The following is a 23,485-nucleotide window of genomic DNA, read 5'->3' on the forward strand; positions in this document are numbered from 1 at the left end:
TATGCTAATTTTCAGGTTCATAATTGTATTTAGAGGTTGTACCAGAATAGGTTTAAGTGGTTTAATTTTTAAAAAACACCATATATTTGTTGTGCTGCACATTGCTGTAGCTCCTCTTTTCACCCTGTGTGTTGAGCTCTCTGTTTTAGCTACAGAGTGAGACATCTCACTTCTGTTCCATCTTTGTTGGGAGTCGCACATGCGCAGTAGTAAGGACTACCTTACTACTACCAGTCAGAAGCAGAGTATGAGGGCGTGCCCTGACAGTAGCTAGGTAAGGACTACTAGCCAGTCAGAAGCAGAGTATGAGGGCGTGCCCTGACAGTAGCTAGGTAAGGACTACTAGCCAGTCAGAAGCAGAGTATGAGGGCGTGCGCTGACAGGGACCTAGGTAAGGACTACTAGCCAGTCAGAAGCAGAGTATGAGGCGTGCGCTGACAGGACCTAGGTAAGGACTACTAGCCAGTCAGAAGCAGAGTATGAGGGCGTGCCCTGACAGTACCTAGGTAAGGACTACTAGCCAGTCAGAAGCAGAGTATGAGGGCGTGCCATGCTAGCAGCTAGGTGAGCATTATAACGTGTGTTACAAAGTGACCATGTTTGTCTCTGAAGTAAAGGCTGGACTACAATAGAGCTGTTTGGAGCAGATTGTGAACAGTGTTTTCTGTTGGAGATGGTAAGTCCCTTTGGGGGGACTTTGGGCTTTTTCACTTTGTAAACCTATAATGTGCACAAAAAGATATATAACACAATAAAGGAAAGGGGAAAAGCCAAAAGCACAATATGAGCACTTTAAATAGCTTAATATCTTAATAACTACAAGTCATTGTAGTGTATTCAATTGAAAATAGGTTGAAAAGGATTTGCAAATCATTGTATTTTGTTTTTAATTAAGTTTTACACACCGTCCCAACTTCATTGGAATTGGGGTTTGTAGGTTAAATGATGAATTGTTAAATACATGTATCTATGTTGCTATTTTTTACTGTTCTGGAATACTTGAGGATAAGATTTAAGATGAGTCCAACTGAACTTGGGGCAGAATTTGAGATTTGATGATGCACTGAACATCTACATAATTATGTACATTAATAATGTTTTCTGTATTAATTCATGTTTCTAGAGATGCACCCAATATTATTTATAAGCCATTAAATTGGAATAACCTCGTAATTAAGTTGGACATTATTATGTATCATTACATTTAAATTACACAAGCTTTCTAAATGTATGAATAAGTTAGAGATTTCTGAAATTAAACTGAAATTTAGGAAATTATTTATTACATATTGTCACCAGTTTTCCTTTCAGTTGGAGTGATGATTGTACTTTACTGAACCGTAACACAGTTCATGACCTCTTGAAAATCTTTTAAATAACGATAAATCACTTTTTTTCCAACACACCAGAAATAAGAATGAGATTGATGCCAACCCAAACATTATTCCTCCATCAGAAGTGCACAAGCTGTGTCGTGAGAGGAAGAAAGAGAAGGCCGAATGGGCAATTAGTGAATCCCCAGCTGAATGCTCATGTCCTTATGTGATCATTCTGGATCATTTTCTTTCATTTCCGCTGCTGATCATGGACGTATTCCAGCTGCTGGGAGTAAACACACTGATGTACTGTTCTCCATCGGCCAAAAGCTGCGCTCCTAATGTGATTAGCATGCTTTAGTGTACAAGCTCCGCTGTGGAAGTCTAGATAACCAATTACAGAAGGGAAGGCAACCCAAACGGAAATATCCCCACAAACTGAAGTATACAAAAAAGAGAAATAAACAACCTGATTTAGCATTGCTGTTTGTTTTACACTGATGAAGATATAAGCAATGGTTTATTTCCTCTCCTCAGTGGAGACACCGCTCACTTTCCCTACAATGCCTCTCTGCTCGTCCTGTGAAGAGGCACATGCGGTTAAATCAGAAAGATTGAGAAGGGCTGAAGCTATACTGTACTCAGCAAGAAAAGAAACGCCCCTTTTTCAGGACACTGTATTTTAAAGATACTTTTGTAAAAATCTAAATAACTTTAGAGATCTTCATTGTAAAGGGTTTAAGCATTGTTTTCCATGCTTGTTCAATGAACCATAAACAATTAATGAACATGCACCTGTTGAACGGTCAAAAAGACAATAACAGCTTAGGGTGGTAGGCGTTAAAGGTCACAGTTAAAAGAAAATTAGGAAAGTTAAGAGACCGTTCTATTGACTCTGAAAAACACCAAAAGAAAGACGCCCAGTGTCCCTGCTAATCTGCGTGAACGTGCCTTAGGCATGGTGCAAGGATGTGGCCAGGGCAATACATTGCAATGTCCCTACTGTGAGGCGCCTAAGACAGCGCTACAGGGAGACAGGAAGCACAGCTGATCGTCCTCGCAGTGACAGACCACGTGTAACAACACCTGCATAGGACATCCGAATATCCGAATATCACACCTGCGGGACAGGTACAGGATGGCAACAATAACCGCAAGAACTGGCCAGTCTGGTGCAGTACATGAGGAGGAGATGTACTGCAGTACTTAATGCAGCTGGTGGCCACACCAGATACTGAGGGCTACTTTTGATTTGGCAGATGACACACAACTCAGTGTCACCAAATGACTACAGTCCCTTACTTTCATTGAGTATGTGCATTCATGAAATCACAGAGTGGATGTGCCAGAATTTTCTCCAGCTCAATGCAGATAAGACAGAAGTGATTGTTTTTGGCCCCAAAAATGAAAGGTCAAAGGTCAGTGCTCACCTTAACTCCATGTCATTACAAACTACAAATAAAGCCAGAAATGTTGGTGTAATTATTGACTCTGACCTAAACACTATTACAAAATCTGCTTATTACTGCCTGAAAAATATTGCTAGAATTAAAGGGATTTTTGTCCAAACATGACACAGAAAAACATGTTCGTGCATTTATTTTCAGTAAGTTAGATTATTGTAATGGTGTCTTTACAGGTCTAAGATTTGTCGGCTGCACATTGCGTATGATGTGAATGCTTCAGCCCAAAAACAATTATAACTAACAATAACGGTCACAAAATGTAAAGGTTGTATAAGATTGATGCTGCAGTTTGTGGTCTGGTAGAGAGGGCACGTCAATAGATCCATGACTTCTGCATTTTCTATTGTCTGGCCGTGTGATATAACAGATTAGGGTTAAAGAAAAATATACTTCCACTTCAAAACAGGGAAGTGCGTGCTTCAATTCGTCAGTCATACGGGCTCCAATAGAAGTGAACAGATATATGATATATGAATATTTGCAGGACTGAAAGGGTAATGTGAGCATACCATGAGTGCCTCAGTATGAAAGGGTGCAAATGCTGTTTATATGGTAGAACTTTGTGAAATCATGTTACCCTGACAGAGGCATTTCTGAGGCCAGTAACGTGCAAAGCTAATTTTTCATGTGAGTGTTGGTCTCCCACAAATACATCCTCTCACAGTAACACACCCAGTGTTGTTTTTAAGCACATGTAACCTAGCACATTTTTTTTGTGATTTCAAACTTCCTGTTATCCCCAATTTTAAAATATGAAAACCATCATGCAAGTTAATAAATCTAAACAAAACAGCAGTGCTTCTTTTTTAGAAATCCAGGAAAGTACAGACCCATAAAATAAAGTGTTTTGTCCAGTTGTAAACACAAAATTACATATTTGTGTAAAGAATGAAAATAGAGAGCTAAAGAGGGAAACCTCCGCACAGCTGGCCAATCACGTCTGATATTGGATTGTCAGTTTTAGAAAGTTAGTGTTTATATATATATATATACACACATACATATACACACACACAGTGGGTACGGAAAGTATTCAGACCCCTTTACATTTTTCACTCTTTCATTGCAGCCATTTGCTAAAATCAAAAAAGTTCATTTCTCATTAAATGTACACTCAGCACCCCATCTTGACAGAAAAAAACAGAAATGTAGAAATTTTTGCAAATTTATTAAAAAAGAAAAACTGAAATATCACATGGTCATAAGTATTCAGACCCTTTGCTCAGTATTGAGTAGAAGCACCCTTTTGAGCTAGTACAGCCATGAGTCTTCTTGGGAATGATGCAACAAGATTTTCACACCATTTGGGGATCCTCTGCCATTCTTCCTTACAGATCCTCTCCAGTTCCATCAGGTTGGATGGTGAACAGCCATTTTCAGGTCTCTCCAGAGATGCTCAATTGGGTTTAGGTCAGGGCTCTGGCTGGGCCAGTCAAGAATGGTCACAGAGTTGTTCCGAAGCCACTCCTTTGTTATTTTAGCTGTGTGCTTAGGGTCATTGTCTTGTTGGAAGGTGAACCTTTGGCCCAGTCTGAGGTCCTGAGCACTCTGGATGAGGTTTTCTTCCAGGATATCTCTGTACTTAGCCGCATTCATCTTTCCTTCAATTGCAACCAGTCTTCCTGTCCCTGCAGCTGAAAAACACCCCCATAGCATGATGCTGCCACCACCATGTTTCACTGTTGGGATTGTATTGGGCAGGTGGTGAGTAGTGCCTGGTTTTCTCCACACATACCGCTTAGAATTAACGCCAAAAAGTTCAATCTTGGTCTCATCAGACCAAAGAATCTTATTTCTCATAGTCTGGGAGTCCTTCATGTGTTTTTTGGCAAACTCTATGAGGGCTTTCATATGTCTTGTACTGAGGAGAGGCTTCCGTCGGGCCACTCTGCCATAAAGCCCCGACTGGTGGAGGGCTGCAGTGATAGTTGACTTTGTGGAACTTTCTCCCATCTCCCTACTGCATCTCTGGAGCTCAGCCACAGTGATCTTTGGGTTCTTCTTTACCTCTCTCACCAAAGCTCTTCTCCCACGATTGCTCAGTTTGGGTCGACGGCCAGGTCTAGGAAGAGTTCTGGTCATCCCAAACTTCTGGAGGCCACTGTGCTCTTAGGAACCTTGAGTGCTGCAGAAATTCTTTTGTAACCTTGGCCAGATCTGTGCCTTGCCACAATTCTGTCTCTGAGCTCCTTGGGCAGTTCCTTCGACCTCATGATTCTCATTTGCTCTGACATACACTGTGAGCTGTAAGGTCTTATATAGACAGGTGTGTGCCTTTCCTAATCAAGGCCAATCAGTTTAATTAAACACAGCAGGACTCCAATGAAGGAGTAGAACCATCTCAAGGAGGATCAGAAGAAATGGACAGCATGTGAGTGTCACAGCAAAGTGTCTGAATACTTATGACCATGTGATATTTCAGTTTTTGTTTTTTAATAAATTTGCAAAAATTTCTACATTTCTGTTTTTTTCTGTCAAGATGGGGCTGAGTGTACCCCATTCATGAGAAATAAAATGAACTTTTTTGATTTTAGCAAATGGCTGCAATGAAACAAAGAGTGAAAAATTTAAAGGGGTCTGAATACTTTCCGTACCCACTGTGTATATATATAAGCTAGCTAGCTATATATAGCTGCTGGGTTCTGAAAGAAATGTTTGATATTTTTAGGCATGAGGACAGCAGTGGATCAATATATTTGACTCATAAAACAACACCACATGTCAGTGTATGGAATACAGAGGACTTGCTGCCACACATAGGACCTACGGAAATTTAATTTTGCCTTGGGAGCGCCACCTGATCGAGGCCAATGCCTCGGAGTTGTCCGCACTCCAGCGTCACAAAATGAAGATCAGCCAGCAGAAGAGCAATCAATAGTGTATTATGTCATGCTGTTTTTGTGAGCCATTATATATGGTTTTCATTTTAGTTAAGAAATACATCAGATGTTTGGAGCAGCAGATATGTTTCTGTTATAACCTGTGGTGAAAGAATTACAGACGTCCTTTACATAAGAGGAATCAGCGAAAACAAAAAAAACTGGTGACGAGTTGCAAGCAGACATTGTTTTGTTTTAGGGGTCACAAGCCAAAAGTGTTGGGGATCATTGTCTTAAACAATGAGAAGCTCCAGCTCTCCCAACAAGAGAGATAAGTCATGTAATGGATTTTTAATAATGTATATGTAGCCAACACCTCTCTGAATGTCCAGTTACAATACATATCGGACAAAGCTTTTGGAAGTCTCATCTACACAATGAGGGATTGCATATGGGTCATTATATAAAACTGTTGCACTGTACATCACCGGCTTGGAGTGAAGTCCTATAACGACTCAAAAAGTGACTGAAATAAACTCACAAGCATATCAGACAATGGGAGAGCTTGGAGAGAACTTTGGCTCCCTGTAAAGGTAATAATTGGGTTCCTGTTATTGGTTTTCGCTCAACTGAATTAGGTGCACCATAGTGTGCTGCCTACACACCATAAGAATGGGAAGACTTGACAGTGGCTGCCAATCTTCCTCCAGGATCACAGTGTCTCAGCAGTTTTTAATTAAAACGGTCCATTTGTGCCACCTCTCCCGGCTGCCTGGGAGAAGAAATACAAGAGAATAAATTACTGGATCCATCCCTGCTGGCTAAGCTCTACTTTTTCACAACATTTCATTTGGACTGATGTGCCACTTTAAATCAACATTTAGGGGATACGGTTATTGACTAAAAACCTTGATGAAATGCTAAATTAAAGAAAAGGCAGACAGTTCTAAATATAGCTGAGGTATTATTTTAACAGTGAGAAGAGAAGATAAAGTGGACATTGATAAATGGAGAAAAAAGTCTGACATTCCTTTAAACCAGGATTTTCCTGATGTATCACCTCACTGTGTATTGTTTAGGCATATTTCCGCAATCAACAATCAGCTTGTGGTTCAATATGAAACAGAAGCCACCATTCAATACACTGACAATACTTTAACAGGTCCCATATTATTACTCATTTCTAGGTTCATTTTTATATTTTGGGTTTCTACTAGAACATGTTTACATGGGAGGTGAAATATGACAGTGCTAATGTCACTGTTGAGAATAAAGGAGGAAAAGTTTATGCATCTTGTGTCTGAATTTCCGAGTTATGAAACTCTACTCTCCAATCCTACTGGTAGTGGAATTTATTACAAAGAATACCGAAAGGTTAGAAAATATTGTGATTACACATCCAGATAAAGTCTGTAGCATCCAAAGCCCCTTTCACACATGCACTTCAGCCCTGAACTTATCTAGACATTACCCAGCAGAGCTATATTTGAGGACGCAAATGTCTGAATGTCAGTAAGACCAGACATTAAAGGACAATTCCGGCGCAAAACGAACCTAGGAGTTATTAACATATGTGTACCCACTCTGTCGCTCTCTGGGACATGTTTTCATGCTAATTGATTGTGTTTTTAGCTTGAAAGAAGCTAGCGCGGACCGCTGATTAGCTTACAACGCTAGTATTCGGGGCACAGGGAAAGTAAAAACAAATCGCTATTTTGTACAATTAAAAAGGCTCAAAATATCACCACACTTCAACCATAGCATAATGAGGGTCCCTACATGTTAACCGAAGCATTGATAACTTGTGTAGTTCCGTGAAAGGGCTACGAGAGAGAGAGAGAGATAGCGCTATGACTCGTCGTACAGAGCATCGTACTTCGGGAAACCAGTCATGACTTACAGCTGGCGATGCAAACTAAATTCAAAAGCAATTTGCTCAATATATCTGAAATAATCGCGCCGATGTAAAACATAACTTGTCTAGCAGAAGATCTTATTAACCTGTAAACGTGTAAAGAAAAAAATGTGCATATATGTGTTCCGGTATGTCCACTTTTGACCAGGAAATGTCACAATGTTAAAGCATATCATTTAATTGCACTTAACTGACAATAGTAACTTTGACACTGTGATACATTTTCTGGCTCCAAGATACACACCGTCTCTGTTCTCCACTCTCAGGCTCCTCATCTTCTCAGTCATGTTCGTGTGATTGCACCTACTGAGTGGGGGAGTCGACGCCCCATCTCCTAACGAACCTGACATTAATCTGCTGTGTGTGGGTGTGTGTGTGTGAGAGAGAGAGAGAGAGAGAGAGAGAGAGAGAGAGAGAGAGAGAGAGAGAGAGAGAGAACATAATTGTTTTGTAATGGTTGTTGTTTAAGACCAGTGGCTCCATGTCGATTGTCTACAATGAAGTTTAAATGAGGCTGTCTGGAGTGCTGAACACCTCTGTCGATCTTTTGTTAACGTTTGTTGACAGAATCCAAGGAGTTCAGTGAATGAAAGCGTCAGAGCAGCTGAACACTTTAAAACTCCCCACATTCATCTTCCTGTGGACTCACTACGTAAACACACCGGGCTTCTCTTTGGTTCGTCTGACTCATTTGCCTTGACTGAGCACATCATTACACCCAGTAAATCAATTTCACATACATTCAAACAAGAAGAATGCACCAGATATATCTCGGAGACATGTCGACAGAAAGCAGAACCTGTCTCCTCCGACTTCTCCTTTCAGTCTTGATTAGACAGTTGACATACTAAAGGACTCGTATTGAAATAGAAGAAAAGAATAATAAGCCAACAAAAAGAAGAAAAAAATATTCATTCATCTATATTGTTCAGATGAAGAGATAACATCGCAAACAAAAAAAACAAACAGCTGTAACCTATTTGAGTCGCTCATTTAGGAAATGTAGGTTCAAAAAGAGGAATCATAGAAGGATGTGACTTTCCCATGTGTGGTCTTCATGGTTGGATTCTTAAACAAATTTTGCCGTTATTGAAATGTTTCATGGTGTCAAATCTGACGTGTTCCCTTAGAAAGACAACCATCTTATTTAATTATCTTATCAGATAATTGTATCAAAGATGAATGCATCCAAAGTAAAAGTACCCATTATGCAGCATGTCAGTATCAATGTTATATTATAGGGCTGTCAAACGATACATTTTTTCCTTAATCACGATTAATCGCTGAATTTCTATAGTTAATCGCGATTAATCGCATGTTTTGTCACATGATTAAAATTCTACAAGTACAGATTAACAATAGAAAGCAATTCTTACCAGTGTATCTTGATTGGGAATCAAATGCAAAGAAAGTGACTTTATGAACTTGACTTTAAGATTTGTATTTGTTTATTATTTATTTACTGTAAACAAAAGAAAAATGTGTGATTCTGTCATTATTGCACAATTCAGAACATGCCAACCGTAGAACGTCTTTAAAACCCGAGACTTCTACGATGCTGACAGGTCTACAGTTAGTTGCCACCCATTTCGCAAGAGCTGTAGTCATTTTTTTGGATTTGGTTTCATCCGCAGGTCGGCAAGCAGCACTCTCCAAAATACTGCTTTGCCTGAGCCCGCTACCATCAACCTGAGTCACGTTAACTGTACTATGCTTAGCTCGTAGGTGGTAGCTCAAGCTTGACGTGCTTCGGTGATATTTTAATTCGGCTTTACAGAACGTGCATGTGGCTTTCGACTTGTCTACTGAGCCGTCCGGGAGTTTTGGAAAATAAAAAGCGCCATTCAGAATTGTGTTGCTGCTGTCTTTCTCCATCATGCCTGCAGCAGCAGGATGTGTTACGAGGAAGTATGGCAGCTTGATGATAAGTAAAGGTGCGGCAAAGGGTCAAAATAGTAGCCTAGCTAGATTCTGGTGATTTTAGAACAGCTAAGGGGCGTTGTTAGGCACGACGCAAAGCCGGGTGAAGTATAAAATAAATTAATAAATGGCGTCATGCGATTAATGCGATAAAAAAAAAAACGCGTTATGCTCGGCCCTTAATCGCATCGCGATTAACGCGTTAATGTTGACAGCCCTATTTATTATATAATACTGTTTTGTGATGCATTAAAGTATGAGTAGAATTTGGCAGATGGTCTATTTTTCCAGTGGAAGTTTTGCATTGTGTAGTTTTAGAATGAATGGAAGCTGAATAATGTCTTCTGAAAGGAGCAAGGTCAGTCTTGATATCTCCTTTTACAAAAGGAGAGCTGAATAGCTGGAACAAAACTACAAAAACATTGACATGATCCTGTATTACAAGAGGCACATCTGCTGAACCCACCAGGCATTAAAGTCAAGAGGGATCACACCACCTTGACTTTTTCTCACAAGATGGAAAATCTCCGGCATGTATCAAAGACATTCTGCTTCTTTTCAAGTTTGACTGCAGGCCCAGAGTACACTCACTTTCACTGGAATCTCAATTAATGTGACGCAACCGAGCTCTCTAAACAAACCATACTGCTGCTTTATAGAAAAATTCAGTTTATATTTCCAAGAATAGATGCGGTAGCTACCATGTAATACAAATCTGGTGACGTTTAGGAAAAGCACAGATGCCTGCAGTTACGTAAAAACAACAGGGAACTGGAGGGCTGAGATGAAAGGTTGAAGAAAGGAAAATATACCAGTTCGTCCCAGATATGTCGGCTTTCCACTCCGCGAGGGCTATCAATAGGCCGCAGCTTTGGGAAACTCTGATTCCATAATGAGCTTGTTATGCTGTTTTGTCTCCATGGCAATTTCCCTTCAAAGAGAATGCTAGAGAAAGCTAGTTTCCAAAAATAAACATACATTGAACCGGAAGGACTGACGGGGCAGCTAAGGTCTCCTGGTTCAACCCTCATTTCCTGGGGATTGTCCTTCATCTCTGTCCCAGGGTCTTCCATTTGGACTCAGCCATAGTCACGATTTAGTCTCGACATCACAAGTCCAAATTCCCTCACTGCAACCATCTAAGGCTACACTACTACGTTTTCATTTTTAAGCAACGTTTTGAGACCAAAACAATCTTAGTCTACACAAGAGTTTTAGCTCCAGTAGCAGAACTAATCTCCGTCCATATTAACATGTCTGACAACACATATCACATGACCATTCACACACACTGAGCATGTGCGAGCCGGTGTAAACAGGAAGGAGATTGTCTGACGTTACTCTGCGGTTGAAATTCATGAATGTATAAGAAGAAAATACATGAAATACTTTGGAGAAAGAACAACAATGGCGAAAAGTAAGACCAGGGATTTATTAGCCTGGACGGACGATGATTACTGAAAGGTATGTAAGCCATGTTTTAGGGGCTCGGAAATGCAGGAGTAGTGTGGACATGGGGCGTAACCTAGCAAAAGATATTTGTTATTAAACCAAAATGTGAAAAAAAATGGGCCTTCAGAGGCAGGATGGAGGCCAAGCTCTACAACAGTGGCGGGACCGCTAGGAACTCCGTTTCCGTGTCGCCTTGAGCCCTGGTGAACGGTGCATAGCGAGACATCGGAGCTGCCCGTCTCCCAGGTTCGGGTAGTGTTACTCAGCATTCACACAGGTTGAGAACAAAACCCTCAGCGGTAGGCAGAGAGCCCGCCCGTTCCGGAGGAAAAAAGCTGCTGGTGCGGTGCTCCCCTTCTGGAAGTGGAGATAGCCGAGTGGCGGGGCTCCGTAATCCTCTGCTCTTTTTGAGCTCCAGTTCTCCCAACAGGGAGGAGGGAGAGCCGGCAAGAGAACCGTCTTCAGGGGGATTGAGTCATCGGACTCGTGCCCGCCAAAGAGGTCCCCTTCCGGGAGGTCTGGGTGTCGCCGCTGGTGGTATCCTTACCCGACTGTCCGACCGGCTGCCATCGTCTGGGAGCAGATCTGCAGCTGTAATAAACAGCAACTGCGGACGTAAGAGAGGCCCGTGCTGTGCACTAGGGCATGAAAGAAATCTTCACAACTGTGCATGCGCGAGGGATAAACCTAATAGCTACAGCTCTTAGAGGGCGAAGCCTATACGAAATAGAACAAATGGGTAGGTTTAGGAAAAGATTGTGGTTTGGGTTATAATAGGTACATAAGTTATGTAACAAAAGTAAGTTAAAATAAGTCAACGTTGACTTTTGCTTTCACACGGGTGAAAGCACTAGGTTTGTTCGACCCATCCCTCCCTACGCAGACTTTGTCACTCTTTATACTACATCATGTCCTGGATCACGATTATGTGGGTTATATACAAATTAGAGAAGTGCATTACCTTTCCTAGGTATAAGTATTTACAGTGAATGAGAACAGCTGCATATTTTCACCTTAGCAAACACTTGCTTATCTACACATGATGCAGACTAACCAACATTAGCATTTATTGATGTCATGTCCATCTTGATGAATGTAAAACCACAGTATTCGCTCTCTATAATCTTTCATTCTTTACCAACTTCTAAAGTGTACAGTGGGTTTATCAAGCATTTTCTCTCGAAAAACAATGAAATTATGTTGATGTTGGCTTCATTGCATGAGCATTCCCTTTAATAGTCAATCAATTGATCCATTGTCAATGTAAAAGCATGTAAAGGTCCAGAGCATGGCCTTGTCCACGTTGTGATGATGATGTTACCTTCCTGTCACTGTGGCAGTTTAATTTCTTTGTATCAAGGGTTGATGAGTGAGAGGGGGGGCAGGATGAGTTGCGCAACGCAAGACAGTCTGAAGCTGAGTCTGTTGTGGCAACCCAGAGGGGAAACAGCACGCTTCATCAATAGTTCTACAGCAAACAGCAACTGTTCCCATCCACCATTACTACACTGCAGGCTGAGACTCAAGTTCACTGCTTGGTCAGGTCAAAAACTAGTGCTACAGCTTGTACCTCATGTGAATTTAAAATGTGGCTCCACACAGCAGTTCTCAGTTCATTTAACACGGTGTTTGTGTTCCTGAGTACAATAAACTGGATTAATAAAAGAGATAAAAGCAGTCACCATGATGTCCAAGCTATTTGTTAGAATTTTAAACCTGCATTACTGTCAACTGAGCTGTGGGATAAAACGAACAGAAGGTGTTTTACTGCCATCCGCTCGTCTATTCATTAAAATGCAGCACCAGCCTGCAGCTGCACGCAGAGTGGATAGAGAGAGGAATGATGAAACCAAAGCTAAAAATAGCATGCTCCCAGGATCCCCCCCTCATACGGCACTGTAAACACTCAGAAAGGCAGCGACAGGCAGCACCAGCCAAGGTCTGCCTGCCTCTGTGCGTGTGTGTGTGTGTGTGTGTTGGACACATTGCAGTCCTCGCCCTCCCCTCCTCAGTCATAAACCAGTGTTTGGTTTGGCAAGCATGCATCATCGAGCTGCTGTACAATTAAAGCCATCTGTGGGGTTTTTTACTCAAACAAGTCTGGGGGACATTACCGCCTTACAGATTTGCAGCAAACACAAAGCAATCACCTCAATAAACCAGCTCAGTATACATTCACAAGTAAAGGTAAAAATCGACAGTCACCTTTATCACGAGGTTAGTTATTACACAGGGTATCCACTTTTTACACACTATAAGCAAACAGTGTCAAAGTCTGTACACACATACAGCCAGATCCTGCTAATCTCATAGTAAACTCAGCAGTGTTGTAAAAATAAGCTGTTATGATACTGTAGACGATCTCGTCTGATTCTGTAGTAATTTGATACACATACATAAACATCAGAAAAGAAAGAATGATGTCAATTTAAAGCTAGTATTAAAGGTGCAACAAACTGTAAAATAGGTGGATATAACATTAAACAAATAGCCATTTACAATCACCTTGACTGTTCTCACAGGAATCCAGACACCAGGATGGTTGGGGCATTTCTGTTCAATGCAAATTAAATCAGGATGATGACGTCAACAATGCAAAGAACCTCAAAGCCCCCACACAACAATTACTCCTCGTGATTGAAGAGGACAACACGTGCGCCACAGCCTGGAGATGACAGAGAGAACCCCTGGGGATAAAAACTGTATGTTTGGGCCAGATGAGCTTTTACAGCCTGAACCAAAAAATACTGCAGAGTGGCTTCACCTAATTCAAACCAACCGCTGACTGAATGGGAAGTTTGTTTGGGCTGGATGCTTATTAAGAGTATTAATACCCCCAATCAATGAGAGCAGTACAGTTGAGGAATGAAAAGGGCGTTCTGTGGATCATCTGCTCTAACTCGATTCAACACGACAACCAAATGAATAGCTTTAAACGATGTGCATTTCAACCAGCGTTTCCAGATGCCAAAATAATTAATGATCGCACAATGACTGCAGAAATACGATATTTTAAGGGAACTATCGAATATTCAAAATCCACTTCAGAGTGCCAAAGATGTAGATTTTAACATATACAGTATATCGGTCTGTGACGTGGTTCAGTACAGTAGATCAATAAACCAAAAGGCAATCGACCAAGGGGAAACTTAATTTCTTCACTCTGTTATTTTACACATTAAACACAACACACAAGCCCGAAATACACACACAATATGTCAGAGCAAGAGGGCTGCCCATGGACAGGTGGCGAGCAGTTGGAGGTTCAGTGCCTTGCTCAGGAGGCGAACTGGCACCTCTCTAGCTAGCAGTCCACACTGCATTTGGTCCGTATAGGGACTTGAATCGGCAACCCTTCCGTTCCCAAGCCAAGACCCCACGGACTGAGCTAATGCAGATTAACACGTTGACCGCAATGGGCTTCGACTACGTGCCACCACTCATTACGCAGACTACAGGACAAACTATGCATCCTAGTGTGTAAGCAAATAGTTCAATATTTTTGTACAATACCAAACAAAACTCAAGGATAATCATGCCAAAGATGGTCTGGCTGCAAATAACTTGTGAAATATGGGTTGACGTCTTTTTAACATAACCTCAAACTCTACAAACTGATGTAGTTACTTAATAATATGCTTACTCCCTGCCTTGGAAGTAACAGTGACTGCTGTAGGTGGTAAGCTACTGTAGTTTAATCCAGCACTTGCACATTTGCACTTCTGTTTTTGGTTTTGAAAAGACTAAAAAACAACAACAACATTGTGCAGAGCATCTCTCTGTGGTGAAGCTTGACAGGCAGCGAACGATCAACTTTAATATGGAAAAGCTCACCTGTTGTCGGGCTCCAACAAACACAGCATCCTTTGCACCTGTTTTGTATCCTTTTTTGGCTGATATTCATGTTGAATATAACTTTCACGTTTCCTCCCCACTAGGAATAAATTCCCTGGATCTTTTCTTGGTGAAAAATCACAACTCCTAACTAATTTATAATCTATCAATCACACATCAAAGGTGAAAACAGTGGACTGGATTGGACCCTAATTACAGTTATTGATTTGCAGGAGGAAGCTTAATGGCAAGATCCCAAACATACGTAAAGACCTTGCACACCTACGGTGCAACCACACAGGTGATTTCACTTAACTTGCCTGATTAGATTTGTTTCTCAGGACTGTGTTGGCGTATAGAAACTGTTTGACATCGCTCCAGTCAGCCTGAAAACACCTGTGGGCAAATTAAGTTACACATTTTTTTTGTATCCCCAGAACAAGTTATTGTGTAGGTAGGAATCACTTTAACATATAAAAGACACATGAGAGAGGAGTGCTTCAGGGCCTTCATTTTAAAGGGACTTCAATTAAATATGTGTGGGCCATGCTGTGTGCCACGCCTCTTTTATAAGTCACAGGTGCCAAAAACACTTCTGCAAACGATATTATGGGTTTATAAAATATCGTACGAAAACTCATGCACAACAATTTACGGCGACTGCCGGCCGGTCAAGTGACAGCAGTAAAGTTTGGCGGTTTTTACAGTTAAAGTTAGCCGAGAAAAGGTGACTGTGAGCCGGGTACAGAGCACCTCGAGGCTGCGGTCGTTTCAACGGACAAAAGTTGACCGTCACAGCACCAAAACGACTAGTTAAGTATAGAAAAAAGATTGGGGTTTGGGTTAAAACACTAATCCCCTTAAGTAGTACTCCCGGGACAGGAACACCTGTGTCCTGGGTGAAAGTTTTGTGTTTTCCCCTTAATTTTCTTCTCTCCTCAAGATGCATTTTAGGAAATTGAGACACAGGCAGGAGGACGGAGGAGAGAGGAGACAAGGAGGCAACAAAATAGAGACATGAGAAAAGCTTATAGTAGCACCAACTGATCCAGTTAACTGTACAAACCCAAAACAACTCCTAAAAATGAGTCTAAAGTTTATGTTATGAGTCTATAAATGGGACTCATCCACAGTTATACTTTAAACAGGCAATGAAAACTATTTATGGAGCAGTCTGTCATTTAAGATAAATACAAAGTCGAAAACATTTTAATATCACTCCCATCCAGTCCTCTGTTCTACATTCATTCAGTGGGTAGCCTGAAAGGATTGTCTCCTGCTCCTCTTTGTGTAGGGCTGCATGTCTGCGCAATAATACAGCCTTCATGTTCTCAGATCCAGGATGGATCAGAGATCATAGAGAAACGGAGGGAGATGGGTTTCCATGGCAATACTGTTTCTTTTTCCTTCTCCCCAGCTTTGACGTCACATCAGACTCCCTGGTAAACCTTTAGCACAAAGGTGTGTATGCGCAGACAAGAGCAGAATGAATACAAAGATGGGTGGCTGCAAAGATCCATATTCAGTGTGAACGTGGTGTGAATCATCTATTGACTGAGGCAGCACCTCCTGTTTTTCTCCACACCCTCCTGCTTAAAATGACTGTGTGTCTTTCATTTGTCTTATCTCCCGTGTTTTATACACAACTGCAATCACAAAATAATCACCTTCAAGTCTCGTATCTGTGATGGAATTCATTCAAACCAAACAGAAAATAAAAATCTATTTTAGGTCTCTATTTTTGTTTACAAAACGATGTGAATATCAAACCAGACAGGAATCATTCTGTCAGCTGCTTTTAACGGATGGTGTTCCTTAAGTGGTGCACTTACATCAGCCTGTAGAGGTTATGTGGTTGTTTGAACTAAACCGTCCCCCTAGTTCACTACTCTGTTTACAATCCTGCCATCTTGTGGTTTACAGTGACACTTGTACTTGTAGATTGTGAATCTAACAGACAGCTGGTTTTGATAAGAAAAACATCAAACAAACAGCAGAAAATGAACCTAACCCAAAAGCCCTGTTAATATACAGTAGTTATTGTGTTATTAAGTCAAATAAGTAAAGTCATCAACTGTACAGTTGTGTATGCTTCCCATCTGACTTTTTGGAATATTGTATTATATTACTTTCTACAAAACAATAATATATTACCAGATATATTGCAAGTAGTAACTGCAAGGAAAGAGAAATCACTTTTAAAATTGAAATGTTGTGTTGGTAACAATGATGGATGAGCTATGTAAGGTCAAATTATGGATGCAATTAATGTGAACAGGTAATTCATGTAATTATATTTTTGGATATGTGTGCTCACGCCGATTTGTATGCGTGTATAAGTATGTATGTACAGTATAAATACACTTTTCTTTCTAATAAAGGTTTCGTATTTGACTTTTCTACTACTGCTACTTTTCTGTAATGCTGCAACATCACAGTCTGCCACCCAGGTGTTTCAGCAGCACAAGAACCAGACTAAAGAGATAGATAGATCATTATTAGTAGCAGCATCATAAAGATAATATGATAACTGTCAATCCTGCAATACACTATCCTTCCATTGAGGAATGGGAATGTATAATAATAAATAATATGTAGGAAACATTAGCACAGACGGAAGCAATTCCTGTCATATCATCTCAGATCTGCTTATTTTCGGCTCCAGCATGGTGGGGTGCTTTCTCTGCATCGACCTCAGGTCCAAATTAAGGTCCCAGCAGGTCAGTATGTGTGCGAGCATCACGTCGAAAGGTGTGAACGAAGCTTGCATGTGTGTGTGTTTGAGTGGCAGGTGTGTCAAGGAGGCTGTGAGGGTGTCGTGGGCAGGGAGCCACGCAGGGACACGACCTCTCTGCGGTGGGTCCCCTCAGAGGACATGAAGGTGACAAGAGGCCGAAGGCAAATTCATCTCAGTACTATCTCTCTCTGGATGAGAGGCTTTACATCCTCTGATCTGATCTTGGTGTTTTAGCTACCTAAACGCCAACTTTTAGTGTGATTTTGTTAGTTTTTTTTGGTCATTTTCACAGAAGACATTTTGACTTGTCACCGTAGAAAAAGCCCAGGTGCAATTAATAAAATGAAAGATGGGTTTCATTTAGCTGCTTCAGTTTCAGAGTCTATTGTGCATGTTGATCATTGGCACACTGTCATGACTTACTGGGACACTAATAAAACGGAGCCATTACCTGTATTAATGCACCCAGACCTAATTCTCTGGATGCTCTGGATGTGGTAAAGGGTTACACTGTACAACAGCATCATAACAACAAGTTCTCCAAACCAAACAATGATACAGGTCGTTTATTCCTACCTTTTAGGACCCTCACAGCAGCGTTTCATGAATGTGAAACGCTGCTGTGGCAGGAAATACGACCCACAGGAGCAATTTCCATCCTCATATCTAAACCAGAGAACGAAACGGTCGCAATTTCAAACACGTCATTAACGTTGTGAAACGGTTGGAGTTTGGTTACGTTTAGGCACAAAAACTGCTTAGTCAAGTTTAGAAAAAGATCGTGGTTTGTGTTAAAATTAGACGTTATTAGACTTAACTTCTGGTGACGCAGAAAGTGACATAGCTCCGTTTGTTCCATTTGCTCCGTAAAGTAAAAGCATGCGTTTGTTGACTCATCCATTACCCAACCTTCCGTCATACTTTGTCGCTCTTATTCTTTGTCACCTTACTTTCTACTTTGCTCCCATCATAATTATCACGACCACTAATATAAACGTAAATATGAGTCATAATTGCTGCTTGAACAAACAACATATGTGGGCGTTTTTAGGGGGAGGACAGACTCCATCATAACCACAAAAAAAAACACAGGCAAAAGAAACCTAAAACGTTTAATCAAAATAACTTTTACTCAACTTCTACTCCATTAAAACTATGCTGCTGAATCCAAAGGGGTGTTGGGTCAACACCAAGAATGTGAATTATATACAAGAAGAGCATTATAACCGAGCCCCTCACAGCCTTTTTTCCACATGGTAGAAGAGTGGGCACAACCAAAACCTGATGCACACATGTTGCTTGGATCGCCATTACAGTGTAAAAATATGAGGAAGAAGCATGATAGCTCATTTCTCCACAAGGACATGATTTTAAAGTACCATTTGTGCACAATCAACAGATTTAAAGACATTATTAACACTGACTCAGCTTCAGGGGATTTGAGCCTCAGGTGAGTGACTCTGATCACATACAGTACATTAATAATAGCATGTCGCTTTTCATGCAGATGAAAGAGCTTTTACATGAAGCTGTACTGTGGCTGCTTTCATCCTGAATCAGCTTCAGGTGAAACTGTGAATCAAACAGGCCGGGGTGTCACATCGCAGCCTTTCATCAACTGCCTGCGCTGCATCAGCAATCACCACTTATTATATATTATATATATTATATAACAATCCATTAGAAGCATATTGCTGGGGGACATTTTTCAGAAAAACTGGTGTAAATCATGGCCGATATTAGGTAGTTATAAACACTACAGGACGATGTTGTGGCAGAGCTTCAGCTTCAGCTGCTTTCTCTGTGCTATTTTTTAACCCTGCAGTAGATTGTGTTTAATGTATTTGACCCTGTGTCTCCTTTCTCTCTTCCCTCTCACTCTCTCTTACTCCATCAAGTCCATCTCTCTTCTCCCATCTCCCCATTTTTGCCATACAAGGTAGCTCTTGCAGCCAGAAACAACATTCTTTTCCCTGAGATTAACATAGTTCCTCTCAGCTGTTGAGACTAATCATATGCACACAAGTTATAAATAACTGAGCTGGAGGAAACACAGAGAAACGCAGAGTGTTTTACGACTTTGTGACGTTAAAGGAGGTTTTTTCTTCATGCAAATTACAAAGAATTACAAAACATCTACGTAATACAGATGACACTGTAGATTGGAAGACTAAACACTACACAACTTCCTGCAGCCATGAATCGATAAATCTGGATTTCTGGATAGATTTCGGCACAAAAAAGGCAACAGGAGATCCCATAAAAATCAATGATTAGACAACCTTAATCCTGACCATACTGCGAAACAAAAAAATCTTGACCTGAAGGGCTGGGATAGAAGGAAATCTTCCAACCAAACAATACTGTATATTGAGGATTTTTTTTTATGCCTTTGCGCCTGAGGGCAACAGTTTGGTGTAAAGTCTGACACCATCTCACATCTAAATGTGTCATGATGTCACTGAGTTTTTAGTCACAGAATAGAAGATTTTACTACTACTACTAAGACTTAAAACGTACGATAATATCAAACACAATTGATTTTGTTGGAACGTCAAGACAGGAAAAAGACTGACAGATCTGACTGAGTTTTATGACCTCCTTACACCAAATGATTGAGACGACAGGAGCCCGCCCCAACTCTAGAGAGGAAATTTGTTTGCGACAGTGGAATAGCTTAAAAAGTCGTTTGGTGTAAGGTCGGCATAAGGGGCCGAGTACAAATCAAACAGCCTCAGACCAAAAGTACACCAAACTATCTTGACTGCAGCTCTAAACATCCTCCACAAGAGGGGGCTCACTGGCTCCCTTTGATGTGTTTCTCCGCCTGAATCCACCTCTCTTTCTCTCTCCTGTTACCCACTAAAAGCATCCGTGGGCTGCAGTAAACAAAGAGGCTTTAGAGGTGAATAACTCCAGCTGGGAGAACGTGCTGGCTGGATTCCCTTTGTGTTGTTGGGGTCACAGCGTTGTTCCAGTGAGCTGAGCGTCAGCACTAACAGCACCTGGCAAGGCTCTTACTGGCAAATCCCACTGAATCATCAGCAAGCTGCGTCTCTTTGTCCACAGGTTTAGCTGAGCTCTGTGACCTCCCTGCTGTACTCCTATCAGCTGATGAGAGTCATAAGACTCGTTCAAACACACCAGTGTGGGGGTGTGTAGAGCGTGAAGACCAGAGGAGGACCAACACACGTTTGTGAGCACAGATATACAGTGTGTGCATGCACCTCAAGAGCGATACCTCAGTTATTATTACTCAAATGCACATTTGTTTTTTTATGCGGTTGAAAAGACTTCTGAACTCTGCCCGGTCTATATTAGACTACACAAACCACCCCCCTCCACTTTGAGTTTGATACACTCCTCTGAGGCCGTAGATTCAGAGTATGTCAATGTCAATGTCAATGTCAATTTATTTATATAGCACATTTAAAAGCAACTGGGTTGACCAAAGTGCTTTACAAGGTAAAAACAACAACAATAAAACAACAATTGAATACAGATTACATCACAAAGAACGAACAAGGGTAATAATATCCTTCCTTAGCTGGAAGGAAAGGCCAGAGAAAAGAGATGTGTTTTTAACAGTGATTTGAAGTGCTCGGGAGTAGGAGCGGTTTTAATATGAAATGGTAAACTGTTCCACAAGTTAGGGGCGGCTACAGCAAAGGCTCAATCACCTCTGGTTATTAACCTGGTTACTGGCACATCTAGGAGGAGCAGGTTTGCCGATCTCAACGCTCTTGCTGGAGTATGAGCATGAAGGAGCTCGGTCAGGTAAGGCGGCGCCAATCCTTGGATAGATTTAAAAGTTAATAGTAGGATTTTCAATGTGATCCTGTAGCGAACAGGTAGCCAGTGGAGGGAGCACAACACCGGTGTAATATGGTCTCTCTTCTTTTTTCATGTCAGGAGGCGGGCAGCAGCATTTTGGACTAGCTGCAGGCATTGAATAGATGACTGGTCTAGACCCATATACAGAGAATTACAATAGTCAAGTCGCGAGGTTATGAAGGCATTGACCAGCCTCTCTAAGTCATTAGGACGTAGATAGGCCTTTACCTTGGCTATATTTCTCAACTGAAAGAAGCTAGACCTGACCACGGAGGAAATCTGCTTCTCAAATTTGAAAGAGTTGTCGAAATAGACACCCTGACTCTTCACAGTGGAGCAAATATTAGGAGCTAATGGGCCTAGGGTGCCGACATCAACCAGATTGTGATGTCCAAACACTATAACCTCGGTTCAAGCAATAGGTGTAAAAACTCCTTCGTTCCCTGTGCAATAACTCAGCTTAATTCCCTGATTTCACATTCTTTGATGAACCCACCAGGTCGGTAAACCTCAAAGTGAAGTTTAGTCTTTTCACAAAAATGTATTTTAGTCGGAAAAAGGTCTGGCGTCATCAGCAGTTCAAACAAATAACGAAGGTGTTCTTTGAAAGGGAAAAAGTTCAAAAAAGAAGAAAGGGTCCAAGGCACTCTTCTTGCAAAAAGTTGAAAAGCCTTTTTTTTTAGATGGATATTTTATATTGAAATTGTTAGTACGTTAAAAATAGAGCTGGTTAACAAACAGCCTTTTTTTTTTTTTGAGAGTGCTCCTGTAGTATTGTGTAAAATTGTGTTCTGTACCTGCATAAAATGATGGCGCAGTAGATATGACACATGCCTTTGGTGTGGGAGATCTGGGTTCAATTCCACTGCAATACATCAACCAATGTGTCCCTGAGCAAGACATTTAACCCCTAGTTGCTCCAGAGGCATGCAACCTCTGATATAAAGCAATTGTAAGTCGCTTTGGATAAAAGCATCAGCTAAATGACATGTAATCAAATACATTTGTGCTGTTTTTAGTACATTTTGTTTATTTGAACATGTGTTTTTTTAATCTTTTTTATCAAGCTTCCCATCTGGGATAATAAAGTGACTGAACTGAACTAATTACCGGCGTGCATGTTTGTGCATGTGTAGGAATCGCAGAAACCCAGACCGCAGGCTTCCTCGCTCCTTTTGGCTTTAAAACCATACCGTGAAAATACTGTTACAAGTAATAGTCCTGCATTCAAAACCCTTACTTAAGTAAAAGTATGTATCAGCAAAATGTACTTAAAGTACTTAAAGCAAAAGTAAAATGTTCCCTGTGAGGGTTTGCCTCTTATATCTGATGTTTCTGGATTAATATTCCTGCTGCAATCATGTGTATTTTGCATTTTCCTGCTCTAGATGTTTAAGGTTGTGCTTATTTTAACTCCTTCATATATACTGTTGGTTAGTTTAATCTAAAGCAATGCATCATATTCTATAAGATCATCATATGTTTGTAGCGGCGCTGTCCTGTGAGAACCACGTATCTCTAAAAAGTCAACTTTTTTAGTATGCAGAAAAACAGCCCAGTTTTCAGCTTCTTATCACTTACCGGAAGTGAAGCAATTATTTTGCTGGTCTGATTAGTTATGTGGGAGAGTATTGTTTTGTGTCTGGTGGTGAGGGCATTGTACCAGGATGAAATGTTGAAGGTGAGTATGTGAGGTCAAATGTCCTTGCTGACATTAAACGTCCTGAGCTTCCTCAGCAGGCGGAGGCGCTGCTGAGCTTACTTGTACACAGAGTCTGTGTGCTGAGAAAAGGACATGAAAGACTCTCTGTTCTACCAGCTGACCTTGGATACTGAGGGGTAACTAGTCATATATTAGGCTATGTTACAAGAATATAATATCAGGTTACAGAAACAGTTAAAGGATGTCATTTGATTGATCATATCTTACAGTTTTTTTTCCTTTGAGGAACCATTCAAACTTTTTTGTCACTAGTTGCCTTGTCTCACATTACTCCTCCACACATACATTCTGGGATAGGAGAGAAAAACGCTCTGGGTTGTTTGCATTTCTTTAAAGCAATTGCAATCAAAGCTCCAGACGCAGAGACGGTGGCTCTGCAAAATAGTCTCGGGAAGGAACCTGTTTTGGTGAAACATTTGCACCATGCAAAAGTAAACACCACATATAATGTTAACTGAAGTTAACTGTT

The sequence above is a fragment of the Sander vitreus genome, chromosome 11 (genome assembly GCF_031162955.1).
Source record: "Sander vitreus isolate 19-12246 chromosome 11, sanVit1, whole genome shotgun sequence".
NCBI lineage: Eukaryota > Metazoa > Chordata > Actinopteri > Perciformes > Percidae > Sander > Sander vitreus.